This window comes from Lynx canadensis, chromosome D1, assembly GCF_007474595.2.
Source record: "Lynx canadensis isolate LIC74 chromosome D1, mLynCan4.pri.v2, whole genome shotgun sequence".
NCBI classification, from domain to species: Eukaryota; Metazoa; Chordata; class Mammalia; order Carnivora; family Felidae; genus Lynx; species Lynx canadensis.
Window position 1 is genome coordinate 91,812,742 of NC_044312.2, and position 14,723 is coordinate 91,827,464.

A 14,723-nucleotide genomic window follows, 5' to 3' on the forward strand; every position below is an offset into this window, starting at 1 on the left:
TTTCTTTTTTTTTAATATATGAAATTTATTGTCAAATTGGTTTCCATACAATACCCAGTGCTCATCCCAAAGGTGCCCTCCTCAATACCCATCACCCACCCTCCCCTCCCTCCCACCCCCCATCAACCCTCAGTTTGTTCTCAGTTTTTAAGAGTCTCTTATGCTTTGGCTCTTTCCCACTCTAACCTCTTTTTTTTTTCCTTCCCTCTCTCATGGGTTTCTGTTAAGTTTCTCAGGATCCACATAAGAGTGAAAACATATGGTATCTGTCTTGCTCTGTATGGCTTATTTCACTTAGCATCACACTCTCCAGTTCCATCCACGTTGCTACAAAGGGCCCTATTTCGTTCTTTCTCATTGCCCTGTAGTACTCCATTGTGTATATAAACCACAATGTCTTTATCCATTCATCAGTTGATGGACATTTAGGCTCTTTCCATAATTTGGCTATTGTTGAGAGTGCTGCTATAAACATTGGGGTACAAGTGCCCCTATGCATCATTACTCCTGCATCCCTTGGGTAAATTCCTAGCAGTGCTACTGCTGGGTCATAGGGTAGGTCTATTTTTAATTTTCTGAGGAACCTCCATACTGTTTTCCAGAGTGGCTGCACCAATTTGCATTCCCACCAACAGTGCAAGAGGGTTCCCGTGTCTCCACATCCTCTCCAACATCTATAGTCTCCTGATTTGTTCATTTTGGCCACTCTGACTGGTGTGAGGTGATATCTGAGTGTGGTTTTCATTTGTATTTCCCTAATGAGGAGCGACGTTGAGCATCTTTTCATGTGCCTGTTGGCCATCCAGATGTCTTCTTTAGAGAAGTGTCTATTCATGTTTTCTGCCCATTTCTTCACTGGGTTATTTGTTTTTCGGGTGTGGAGTTTGGTGAGCTCTTTATAGATTTTGGATACTAGCCCTTTGTCCGATATGTCATTTGCAAATATCTTTTCCCATTCCGTTGGTTGCCTTTTAGTTTTGTTGGTTGTTTCCTTTGCTGTGCAGAAGGTTTTTATCTTCATGAGGTCCCAGTACTTCATTTTTGCTTTTAGTTCCCTTGCCTTTGGGGATGTGTTGAGTAAGAGATTGCTACGGCTGAGGTCAGAGAGGTCTTTTCCTGCTTTCTCCTCTAGGGTTTTGATGGTTTCCTGTCTCACATTCAGGTCCTTTATCCATTTTGAATTTATTTTTGTGAATGGTGTGAGAAAGTGGTCTAGTTTCAACATTCTGCATGTTGCTGTCCAGTTCTCCCAGCACCATTTGTTAAAGAGACTGTCTTTTTTCCATTGGATGTTCTTTCCTGCTTTGTCAAAGATGAGTTGGCCATACGTTTGTGGGTCTAGTTCTGGGGTTTCTATTCTATTCCATTGGTCTACGTGTCTGTTTTTGTGCCAATACCATGCTGTCTTGATGATTACAGCTTTGTAGTAGAGGCTAAAGTCTGGGATTGTGATGCCTCCTGCTTTGGTTTTCTTCTTCAAAATTACTTTGGCTATTCAGGGCCTTTTGTGGTTCCATATGAATTTTAGGATTGCTTGTTCTAGTTTCGAGAAGAATGCTGGTGCAATTTTGATTGGGATTGCAGTGAATGTGTAGATAGCTTTGGGTAGTATTGACATTTTGACAATATTTATTCTTCCAATCCATGAGCACGGAATGTCTTTCCATTTCTTTATATCTTCTTCAATTACCTTCATAAGCTTTCTATAGTTTTCAGCATACAGATCTGTTACATCTTTGGTTAGGTTTATTCCTAGGTATTTTATGCTTCTTGGTGCAATTGTGAATGGGATCAGTTTCTTTATTTGTCTTTCTGTTGCTTCATTGTTAGTGTATAAGAATGCAACTGACTTCTGTACATTGATTTTGTATCCTGCAACTTTGCTGAATTCATGTATCAGTTCTAGCAGACTTTTGGTGGAGTCTATCGGATTTTCCATGTATAATGTCATCTCATCCACAAAAAGCGAAAGCTTGACTTCATCTTTGCCAATTTGGATGCCTTTGATTTCCTTTTGTTGTCTGATTGCTGATGCTAGAACTTCCAGCACTATGTTAAACAACAGCGGTGAGAGTGGGCATCCCTGTCGTGTTCCTGATCTCAGGGAAAAAGCTCTCAGTTTTTCCCCGTTGAGGATGATGTTAGCTGTGGGCTTTTCATAAATGGCTTTTATGATGTTTAAGTATGTTCCTTCTATCCCGACTTTCTCAAGGGTTTTTATTAAGAAAGGGTGCTGGATTTTGTCAAAGGCCTTTTCTGCATCGATTGACAGGATCATATGGTTCTTATCTTTTCTTTTATTAATGTGATGTATCACGTTGATTGATTTGTGAATGTTGAACCAGCCCTGCATCCCAGGAATGAATCTCACTTGATCATGGTGAATAATTTTTTTATATGCTGTTGAATTCGATTTGCTAGTATCTTATTGAGAATTTTTGCATCCATATTCATCAGGGATATTGGCCTGTAGTTCTCTTTTTTTACTGGGTCTCTGTCTGGTTTAGGAATCAAAGTAATACTGGCTTCATAGAATGAGTCCGGAAGTTTTCCTTCCCTTTCTATTTCTTGGAATAGCTTGAGAAGGATAGGTATTATCTCTGCTTTAAACGTCTGGTAGAACTCCCCTGGGAAGCCATCTGCTCCTGGACTCTTACTTGTTGGGAGATTTTTGATAACCGATTCAATTTCTTCGCTGGTTATGGGTCTGTTCAAGCTTTCTATTTCCTCCTGATTGAGTTTTGGAAGAGTGTGGGTGTTTAGGAATTTGTCCATTTCTTCCAGGTTGTCCAATTTGTTGGCATATAATTTTTCATAGTATTCCCTGATAATTATTTGTATCTCTGAGGGATTGGTTGTAATAATTCCATTTTCATTCATGATTTTATCTATTTGGGTCATCTCCCTTTTCTTTTTGAGAAGCCTGGCTAGAGGTTTGTGAATTTGTTTATTTTTTCAAAAAACCAACTCTTGGTTTCATTGATCTGCTCTATAGTTTTTTTTAGATTCTATATTGTTTATTTCTGCTCTGATTTATTATTCTCTTCTTCTGCTGGGTTTGGGGTGTCTTTGCTGCTCTGCTTCTAATTCCTTTAGGTGTGCTGTTAGATTTTGTATTTGGGATTTTTCTTGTTTCTTGAAGACAGGCCTGGATTGCAATGTATTTTCCTCTCAGGACTGCCTTCGCTGCGTCCCAAAGTGTTTGGATTGTTGTATTTTCATTTTCGTTTGTTTCCATATAGTTTTTAATTTCTTCTCTAATTGCCTGGTTGACCCATTCATTCTTTAGTAGGGTGTTCTTTAACCTCCATGCTTTTGGAGGTTTTCCAGACTTTCTCCTGTGGTTGATTTCAAGCTTCATAGCATTGTGGTCTGAAAGTATGCATGGTATAATTTCAATTCTTGTAAACTTATGAAGGGCTGTTTTGTGACCCAGTATATGATCTATCTTAGAGAATGTTCCATGTGCACTCGAGAAGAAAGTATATTCTGTTGCTTTGGGATGCAGAGTTCTAAATGTATCTGTCAAGTCCATCTGATCCAGTATCATTCAGGGCCCTTGTTTCTTTATTGACCATGTGTCTAGATGATCTATCCATTTCTGTAAGTGGGGTGTTAAAGTCCCCTGCAATTACCACATTCTTGTCAATAAGGTTGCTTATGTTTATGAGTAATTGTTTTATATATTTTGGAGCTCCGGTATTCAGCACATAGACATTTATAATTGTTAGCTCTTCCTGATGGATAGACCCTGTAATTATATATAATGCCCTTCTTCATCTCTTGTTACAGCCTTTTATTTAAAGTCTAGTTTGTCTGATATAAGTATGGCTACTCCAGCTTTCTTTTGGCTTCCAGTAGCATGATAAATAGTTCTCCATCCCCTCACTCTCAATCTGAAGGTGTCCTCCGGTCTAAAATGAGTCTCTTGTAGACAGCAAATAGATGGGTCTTGTTTTTTTATCCATTCTGATACCCTATGTCTTTTGGTTGGCGCATTTAATCCACTTACATTCAGTGTTATTATAGAAAGATATGGGTTTAGAGTTATTGTGATGTCTGTATGTTTTATGCTTGTAGCAATGTCTCTGGTACTTTGTCTCACAGGATCCCCCTTAGGATCTCTTGTAGGGCTGGTTTAGTGGTGATGAATTCCTTTAGTTTTTGTTTGTTTGGGAAGACCTTATCTCTCCTTCTATTCTAAATGACAGACTTGCTGGATAAAGGATTCTTGGCTGCATATTTTTCCTGTTCAACACATTGAAGATCTCATGCCAATCCTTTCTGGCCTGCCAAGTTCAAAAGAGAGATCATTCATGTCTTATAGGTCTCCCTTTATATGCTAGAGCACGTTTATCCCTTGCTGCTTTCAGAATTTTCTCTTTATCCTTGTATTTTGCCAGTTTCACTATGATATGTCGTGCAGAAGATCGATTCAAGTTACGTCTGAAGGGAGTTCTCTGTGCCTCTTGGATTTCAATGCCTTTTTCCTTCCCCAGATCCGGGAGGTTCTCAGCTATTATTTTTCCAAGTATACCTTCAGCACCTTTCCCTCTCTTCCTCCTTTGGAATACCAATTATGCATATTATTTCTTTTAGCGTATCACTTAGTTTTCTAATTTTACCCTCATACTCCTGGATTTTTTTATCTTTTTCTCAGCTTCCTCTTTTTCCATAATTTTATCTTCTAGTTCACCTATTCTCTCCTCTGCCTCTTCAATCCGAACCGTGGTCCTTTCCATTTTATTTTGCATGTCGTGTAAAGCGCTTTTCAGCTCCTCCTGACTGTTCCTTAGTCCCTTGATCTCTGTAGCAAGAGATTCTCTCCTGTCCTCTATACTGTTTTCAAGCCCAGTGATTAATTTTATGACTATTATTCTAAATTCATTTTCTGTTATATTATTTCAATCCTTTTTGATCAGTTCATTAGCTGTTGTTATTTCCTGGAGATTCTTTTGAGGGGAATTCTTCTGTTTGGTCATTTTGGATAGTCCCTGGAGTAAATTAAATTATTTCAATAATATATAATTTTATTGATCTTTAAAAATGTAAGTATTTATTTACTTTCAGTTGGTCTTCTTCGAGAAGAAATATAAAGCATGACAGGTAGGATAAGGTGGTAGCCAAAGAAGAAAGTACTTTGCTCATTACATTTAGGATATGACTTAAGGAGGGGAGTTGTGGTTTGGAGAAGCTTCAGATTGGACTAAGGATATCATTCAGATAGAATTTTCTTGCTAATCAACAAGTGGACTGTGCATTCTTCATCTGTCCTTCATTTTTACAGAGACCACGGACTTTGCACTTTGGCCAAATCAGAACAAGTATCTCATTAGTGAAGAAGCAGACAACTCACTTCACACATGTTCTCCTCTAACTGAAAGTTGATTACTTGCAATTTATTAAAAATATTAAACAAATAGAAGAAAACATGTTTCAGCTAATTAGTTAAAAAGAAATATGCTTAATGTGCAACTAAGGACTTTCCCCTTGAACCTGACACTGTCTTATGGTGCAAATCCACCTTTGATGTTGACTTAATTACCTGTCTTATTAAAATTAGAAAGCTGTATTTCAAGGTTATCAGTATTCAGCAACTACAGTTGCTACTGAGATAAGAAAAATTCATTTGGTGTTTCCAAGTGAGTTAGTAAAACTTTTAGTCTCAGTGAATTCAACATCTGCTTTTCTTTGATGTGAATGACAAATAATTGATACTATTTTTAAAAGAATATTTTTATAGTTTCTTCTATTCCTAGCATATCAACTAATATTTATTAGCACTCTGATAGATTATAAAAGTAATTTTATTATTTTTTTTAATTTTTTTTCAACGTTTATTTATTTTTGGGACAGAGAGAGACAGAGCATGAACGGGGGAGGGGCAGAGAGAGAGGGAGACACAGAATCGGAAACAGGCTCCAGGCTCTGAGCCATCAGCCCAGAGCCCGACGCGGGGCTCGAACTCACGGACCGCGAGATCGTGACCTGGCTGAAGTCGGACGCTTAACCGACTGCGCCACTCAGGCGCCCCTAAAAGTAATTTTAAAATAATCTTTACATAGTATACATTCTAGCTCGGAAGGCAATACACCCTGTAGGTGTATAGGAAAATAAAATTCTCCTTAAATTTGAAGCCAGGAAGATCTTCATGCAGTTAGCAATATTTGTTCTGTGTAGCAAACAAACTCAAAGCTTACCTCAGATGAATGACTGTAAAACAAATACAGGAACAAGTTCAGTATATGTGATAGGAGAAGAACTAGGAAATAAATGCGTTGATGTATAGAGTCCAGTGAAAGATAATTTGAATATTTTTCCATAAGTAATTTTTCCATAAGTAAGATTCCTATTACATATGCATACACACACACACACACACACACACACACACACTCACAAATATGCACACACATGGCAGTGTTCATAACCAATGTAATAAAGTACTTTAAAGTACTTACCAGAGTGTTTGGGTGGCTCAGTTGGTTGAGCATCTGACTGTTGATTTCAGTTCAGGTCATGATCCCAGGGTGGTAGGATCAAGACCTGTGTTAGGCTTCACAGTGAGCTTAGATCCTGCTTAAGATTCTCCCTCTCTTTCTCTCCCTTGCCCACTCTCTCTCCTAAAAATGAATGAATGAATGAATGAATGAATGAATGAATGAAAGAAATACTTCCTAACTGCATGGACTTAAAGCAGTTTGATAGTAAAACTCCATAAGGTTGCATCTGATGACAAAGGCATCAGTCCAGTCACTACACTGGTGAGAATTTGAAGTCATGTAATTAAAAATATAGTAGAAAAGGTGAATCCCTCATGGTCTAAGAAATGTATAGACTCTTGATTATAAAATAATTTCAGGGGCGCCTGGGTGGCGCGTCGGTTAAGCGTCCGACTTCAGCCAGGTCACGATCTCACGGTCCGGGAGTTCGAGCCCCGCGTCAGGCTCTGGGCTGATGGCTCAGAGCCTGGAGCCTGTTTCCGATTCTGTGTCTCCCTCTCTCTCTGCTCCTCCCCCGTTCATGCCTGTCTCTCTCTGTCCCAAAATAAATAAACGTTGAAAAAAAAAATTTAAAAATAATTTCAATGCAGCATAAAATAATCCTAAAATCATGTGTATACAAGATAGAGTCTTACAAAAAAGAACCCCATTCTTTCATAAGATCATTAGTCTTCAGAAATACCACATGCATTTTTATGCAAGGAATCATTTAGAAATAAATTTATAATTCAATCTTTACTACTTTTTTTATGGTTGTTAAGAAAGGAAGTGGAGGCAAGTTGGAAGGACAAATCAGAGTACTAATAAGAAAAGAGACTTTAGGCAGATAAATTCAACTAACATAGTGTCACTGCCAAATAGTGTTCATAAAGTTTAAGCATTCCTTTACAACACCCATTACTTGTCACAAGTGCCTTCCTCAATGCCCATCACCTATCTATCTAGCCCATCTCCCAGCCAAGTCCCTCCATCAAGTCTCAGTTTGTTCTTTATCATTAAAAGTCTCTTGTGGTTTGTTTCCCTTTCTTCTCTCCCCTCCCCTTCCCATATGTCCATCCCTTTTGTTTCTTAAATTCCACATATGAGTGATATCATGCATTTGTCTTACTCTGATTGAATTATTTCACTTAGGATAATACATTTAGTTTCATCCATATCATTGCAAATGGCAAGATTTCATTTTTTTGATGGCTGAATAATATTCCATTGTATGTATATACCACATCTTCTTTATCCATTCATCAGTTGATAGACATTTGACTCTCTCCACAGTTTGACTATTCTTGGTAATTCTGCTGTAAACATTGGGTGATGTATGCCTTTGAATCGGTATTTTTGTATCCTTTGGGTAAATACCTAATTGTGCAATTGCTGGGTCATAGGGTAGTTCTATTTTTAGTTTTTGAGGAACCTCCATACTCTTCTCCAGAGTAGCTGTACCAGTTTGCATTCCCACCGGCAGTGCAAGAGGGTTCCTGTTTCTCCACTTCCTCACCAACAGCTGTCGTTTCTTGTGTTGTTAATTTTAGCCATTCTGACAAGAGTGAAGTCATAGCTCATCATGGTTTTGATTTGTATTTCCCTGATAATGAGTAATGTTGAGCAACTTTTATGTGTCTGTTGGCCGTCTGGATGTCTCCTGTGGATAAGTATCTATACATGTCTTCTGCCCATTTCTTAAATGGCTTGTTTTTTGGGTGTTGAGTTTGATACGTTCTGTATATATTTTGAATACTAACCCTTTATCACATATGTCGTTTGCAAATATCTACTTCCATTCAGTAGGCTGCCTTTTAATTTGTTTATTGTTTTCTCTGCTGCGTAGAAGAATTTTTATCTTGATGAGGTCCATGTTTGCTTTCATGTCCTTTGCCTTCAGTGACGTGTCTAGTAAGAAGTTTCTGTGATTGAGGTCAAAGAGCTTGCTGCCCATTTTCTCCTCTAGAATTTTGATGGTTTCCTGTTTCACATTTAGGTCTTTCATCCATTTTGGATTTATCTTTGTGTGATGTATAGAAAGCAGTCTAGTTTCATTCTCCTGCATGTCGCTATCCAGTTTCCCCAATACCAATTGTTGAAGTGACTATCTTTTTTCTACTAGATAGTCTTTCCTTCTTTGTCAAAGATGAGTTGACCATATAGTTGTGGATCTGGGTTTTCTATTCTGTTCCACTGATCTATGTGTCTGTTTTTGTGCCAGTACGATACTGCGTTGATGACCTCAGGTTTGTAATATAGCTTGAAATCCAGAATTGTGATGCCTCCAGTTTTGTTTTTTTTTCTTTTTCTTGGTAATTCTGCTGTAAACATTTTTGTATACAATTTTGTATACATTTTGTATACATTATACATTTTGTGTACATGGTGTACAATCGTATACATTTTCTATACAATTTTTCAAGATTGTATTGGCTATTCAGGGTCTTTTGTGGCTCCATACAAATTTTGAGATTGTTGGACCTAGCTCTGCAAAGAATGTTGATGGTGTTTTGATAGGGATTGCATTAAATGCATAGATTGCTTTGGCTAGTATAAATCTGCTTTCCCCTGACTCTTGTTTGTTGCTAGATTTTTTTTTTGACTCAATTTCTTTGCTGATTATGGGTCTGTTCAAATTTTCTATTTCTTCCTGTTTCAGTTTTGGTAATCTGTGAGTTTCTAGGAGTTTGTCCATTACTTCCAGATTGCCTAGTTTGTTTTGTTTGTTTCTTTTTGTTTGTTTTTAAATTTTTTAATGTTTATTTATTTTTGAGAGACAGAGACAGAGTGTGAGTGGGGGAGGGTCAAAGAGAGAGGGAGACACAGAATCCGAAGCAGGATCCAGGCTCTGAGCTGTCAGCACAGAACCCAACGTGGGGCTCAGACCCACAAACTGTGAGATCATGATCTGAGCTGAAATCAGACACTCAACTGACTGAGCCACCCAGGCGCCCCTGCCCAATTTGTCGATGTATAATTTTCATGGTATTCTCTTAATTGTATTTCTGTGGTGTTGGTTGTGATCTTTCCTCTTTCATCATGATTTCATCTGTTTGAATCGTTTCTCCTTTCTTTTTGAGAAGTCTGGTTAGGGCTTTATCAATTTTGTTTATTCTTTCAGATGCTCTAAGATTCATTGATCTATTTTACTGGGTTTTTGTTGTTGTTGTTGTTTGTTTGTTTGTTTGTTTCCATATTGTTTATTCTGCTCTAATCTTGGTTATTTCCCCTCTTCTGCTGGCTTTAGGCTTTATTTGCTGTTCTATTTCTAGCTCCTTTACGTATGAGGTTAGATGGCATAATGGAAACTTTCTTGCTTCTTGAGATAGACCTGAGTTGGAATATACTTTCCTCTTAGGATTGCCTTTGCTGCATCCCAATGGGTTTGGACTGTTGTGTTTTCATTTTTATTCGCTTAGTACATTTTACTTCTTCTTTAATTTCCTGTTTAACCCATTCATTCTTTAGTATGCTGTTCTTTAACCTCCATGTATTTGAGGGCTTTCCAAATTTGTCTTGTGTTGACTTCAAGCTTCATAGTGTTGTGATCTGAAAATATGCATGTTATGATCTCGATCTTTTTGTAGCTGTTGAGGGCTGATTTATGACCTAGTATGTGACCTCTTCTGGAGACTGTTCCATGTGCACTCGAGAAGATATATATTCTGCTGCTTTAGGATGAAATGTTCTGAATATATCTAAATATAAATCCATCTGGTCCATTGTGTCATTGAAAGCCATTTTTTTTTCCTTGTCAATTTTCTGTTTAGATGATCTGTCTATTGTTGTAAATGGGGTGTTGCAGTCCCCTACTTTATGGTATTATTATCAATGAGTTTCTGTGTGTTTGTTATTAACTGATTTATGTATTTGGGTGCTTTCAAGTTGGGGGCATAAATATTTACAATTGTTAGGTATTTTCAATGAATAGACCCCTTAATTATGATACGATGCCCTTCTTCATCTCTTGTTACAGTCTTTGTTTTAAAATCTAGTTTGTCTGGTATAAGTATGGCTACTCTGGCTTTCTTTTAACATCCATTAGCATGCCAGATACTTCTCCATCTCCTCATTTTCAATCTGCAGGTGTCTTTAGGTCTAAAATGAGTCTCCTATAGGCAACCTAGGGATGGATCTTGGCTTGCTGTTTTGTTGAGCTGTTTTGTTTTGTTTAATCCATTCTGATACCCTGTGTCTTCTGATTGGAGCATTTGGTCCATTTACAGTCAGAATGATTATTGAAAGATATGAATTTAGTGCCATTGTGTTGCCTGTAGAGTTTTTCGTTGTTGTTGTTTTGTTTGTTTGTTTTGTTGGGTTTTGTTTTGTTTCACTTTGTTTTGTTTTGGTGGTGTTTTGGCCCTTTGTAGTCTCTGTTGCTTTTGGTCGTCTTCTTCTTTTTTTTTTCCTGCACTCAAAATGTCTCCCTTAAAATTTCTTGCAGGGCTGATGTAGTTTTTGTCTGAAAACTCTTTATCTTTCCTCTTCTGAATGATAGCATTTCTGTGCAAAGAATTTTTGGCTGCATATTTTTCCCATTTAGTACATTGAATATTTATTGCCACTCCCTTCTGTCCTGCCAAGTTTCACTGGACAGGTCTGTGGCTAACCTTATGTGTCTACCCTTGTAGGTTAGGGACCTTTTGTCTGTAGCTGCTTTCAGAATTTTCTCTTTGTCTTTGTATTTTGCTAGTTTCACTATGATGGTGTCATGGTGTTGACCTGTTTTTGTTGATTTTGAAGGAAGTTCTCTGTTCCTCTTGAACTTGAATGCCTGTTTCCTCCCCAGATTATGGATGTTCTCAGCTATAATTTGTTCAAATAAACCTTTTTTTTTTTTTCTACTGCCCCTTGCACCTACTCTTCTTCTTCTGGGACTGCAGTGATATGGATATTGTTTTGTTTTATGAAATCACTGAGTTCACTAAATTTCCTCTTGTCATCTAATAGTTTTCTTTCCCTCTTCTTTCTAGCTTCATTATTTTCCATAATTGTATCTTCTCTATGCCTATTATCTCCTCTGCATCTTCAGTCCTCATTGTGACTGTATCCAGTCAGTTTTGCATCTCAGCTGTAGCATTTTTTATTTCAACCTTACTAGTTTTTAGGTCTTTGATCTCTGCAACAAGCATTTCTCTGGTGTCTTCTATGCTTTTTTCAAGCCCATCTAGTAGTCTTATGATTGTTGTTCTAAATTCTTTATCAGATATATTGCTTATATCTGTTTTCAGCAAGTGCCTGGATGTGATATCTTCTTGACCTTTCTTTTGGGGAGAATTCCTCTGTCTTGTCATTTTGACTAAGTTTCTGTCTCTGCCTTGTTTTGAAAGCTTGTCATGTTTCCTGCACTTGAGAGTACTGCTATATTAAAAAGGGGTCATACACTGTCTAGGGCCTGGCACTTCAGAAAGTGTTTCTGATGTATGCTGTGTGCACTCTGCTGTTGTGTTTTGGCTACACTTTCCCAGTGGTCCGTCCTCTGCAGAGCTCCTCCTTGCTTGCAGTGGGGAATATTTGGACCTTTAAGTAGATGTGCTTTGATTTGTTCATTAAAATAAGCCTGGAAAAAAAGGTGGGGAGAAAAGCCTGATTGAAAAAAAAAAAAAAAAAAAGAAAAGGAAGGGGAATGGTAACAACAACAATAACAAAAATCAGAGAATCAAAAACTATAAGGCTGATTCCAAAGAAAAGTAAAGAAAAAAAAGCTAACAGAAGAAAAAGAAAGAAAAAGAGTAAATAAGCCTGATCCAAAGAGAGAGAAAAGGAAATGAAAAAAAAAAAAAAACAAACAAAACATAAAACAAGAAACTATCAGCCTGATTTCAAAAGAAAAGAAGAAGAAGAGAAGAAGAAGAAGAAAAGAAGAAGAAAGAAGAAGAAGTAAAAGAAAACCTAAAGTAAGCCTGATCCTATTTCCACCGGAACTGCAGGTATCATTTAGAAGCACTCGATTTTCAGCATGTGGGGTTCTGTCTGTGCTGGTCTTCTGGAGGAGAGACCCACTGCTTTGGCTCAGAGTCAGTCTTGCCCTGGTAAATAAGCAGTTGCCAGGATTTGGGGGGTGGGGCAGATTTTGGTGTAAGTGGGTCCTCTCTCCACTGGGGGCTGCTGTGTTGCTCTCTAAAGTCCCACTGTGTTGGTGTTGGGGGGAAATTGGCACCACCCCCTCTTGTCCCTGGACAGAGGCTTTCACCCGCTGTCCATCTTGCCATACACTTTGAAATGAGAAGTTTATATTTTATATGTTAGCTCTTGCCTTGCCAAATACAATAATCTAATTTCGTATACACATATTTAAATAACAGAAAAAAGGCTATGTGTATTCATAATGTATCCTGTTAAGTATTATTATCATATGGAATTTGAATGCTGAGCTCTCCATTTTTGTGATATAATAACACATTGAATTTGGTAAATACATCTCCAAATGATGCATTTAGTCAAAATCTGCTTCTCCCTAAATATTTCTTTTGAATATAATGCATCTTTACTTGTCATATACATATTTGGGATCCAGAAATGCAGCAGAATTGATGAAATTATACATTTAAACAAGAGAATCCATAAGTTGCTTTTTGGGATTTCATCCACTGAGGAAATCAAGAAAAAAATGCAAATTATTTAGACTTTTACCTCCACTCTTAATAAAGACTCAAAGAAGGATAAAAACCATAGCCCATGATTTCGCTTATTAAATTTTAGATAGCACAGGTGATAATTAGAGGGTTGGGACATTAAAGACAAATTGTATTAATAGAAGCAGATGGAGCAACTGAGGACAGATATGCTGACAGTTAATGCTTTTCACAAGCATTAACAAGACTGCAGTTTCTTTCATAAATGTCACCTGAGGGAACAGATTTCCATGAGAAGTAAGAAATGGTAGGGGGAAGGAACACTTTTCCTTTCTGTTAACCTTCTATGTAGCAACAAGAAATTATATTCCAAGGAGTGGCTGATTTATAACTACAGTGAATGGCTGTGTTATAGCTCATCCACAACCAAAGCATGCATATTCATAGATTTGACAGTGACAAATGCTTTTGCAAAGGCTCTGAAAAGACACAAAGAGTAGGTGATCTTCTCTATACCCATAAGCCATGATAACAGTAACATTATATTCTATTTCAGAATCCTTGACTTGGCAACCTAACAGATGCAGGATATGGCACTTTATGTGTGTATGAATGTGTGTGCGTGTGTGTGTGTGTGTGTGTGTGTGTGTGTGTGTGTGTGTGTATGTTTTTCCTGAGGAATGCCATTTGATTTGATTTAATGTTTCTGACATTTTCTTCATCAAATTATAATCAGTAGAAAATTTGGTTGTGTAAAAAGTTCATAATCATCAAGGTGGAATGAGGAAATGAGCCCTTGCTTCATTCATAGAGAAAGTAAATATGTTTCAGGTGGATAGCGAATGCAAACTAGGTTACATTACACACCACCCCCCACCCGACACCGTATTTCAACGTTTATTTATTTTTGGGACAGAGCGAGACAGAGCATGAACGGGGGAGGGCAGAGAGAGAGGGAGACACAGAATCGGAAACAGGCTCCAGGCTCTGAGCCATCAGCCCAGAGCCTGATGCGGGGCTCGAACTCCCGGACCGCGAGATCGTGACCTGGCTGAAGTCGGAGGCTTAACCGACTGCGCCACCCAGGCGCCCCGACACCGTATTTCAATACAGGTTATCTACCAGTGTTTTAATATTCCAAGGAATAGGATGGAAAGACAGGTTGTCTTTTCTGTTAAAAAATGCTGCTGAAATAAACAGCACTGTATAGGTGGTTAGCAATAGAAAGCTATTTCAATTTCCTAAATAGAAGTGTTTTTTTTTTTTCGAAATAGAACTTTAAAAAATAAGCTCACACTAAGAATCAGAAGAAAATCCACTTGATGACAGAGTGGATAATGATATGATTTGCCTGTACAAGAGAGAACCATGTCAATATAGAAAACATATATTTTTAAATTGTGCTCTTCTTCCAGTTAATTTTATAAGTACTCATAGTAAAATGCAATAGGCAGAAAAGAAAGGGTGATTTTCTCCAATCTGTTCAACCCTGAAATTTCATCAGTGGGTGACAAATGGACTTTATTCACAACTCTTTGCTTGTTGGTAAGGGTAATCCACAGCATAGAGTGCTTCCAGATCAGATAATGTAACTTTATTGGTGCTGTACTTAGGGTATAAGAGTATGAATTTGGTAGAGTCAGAATGAAGGCTGTCTTATCACAAT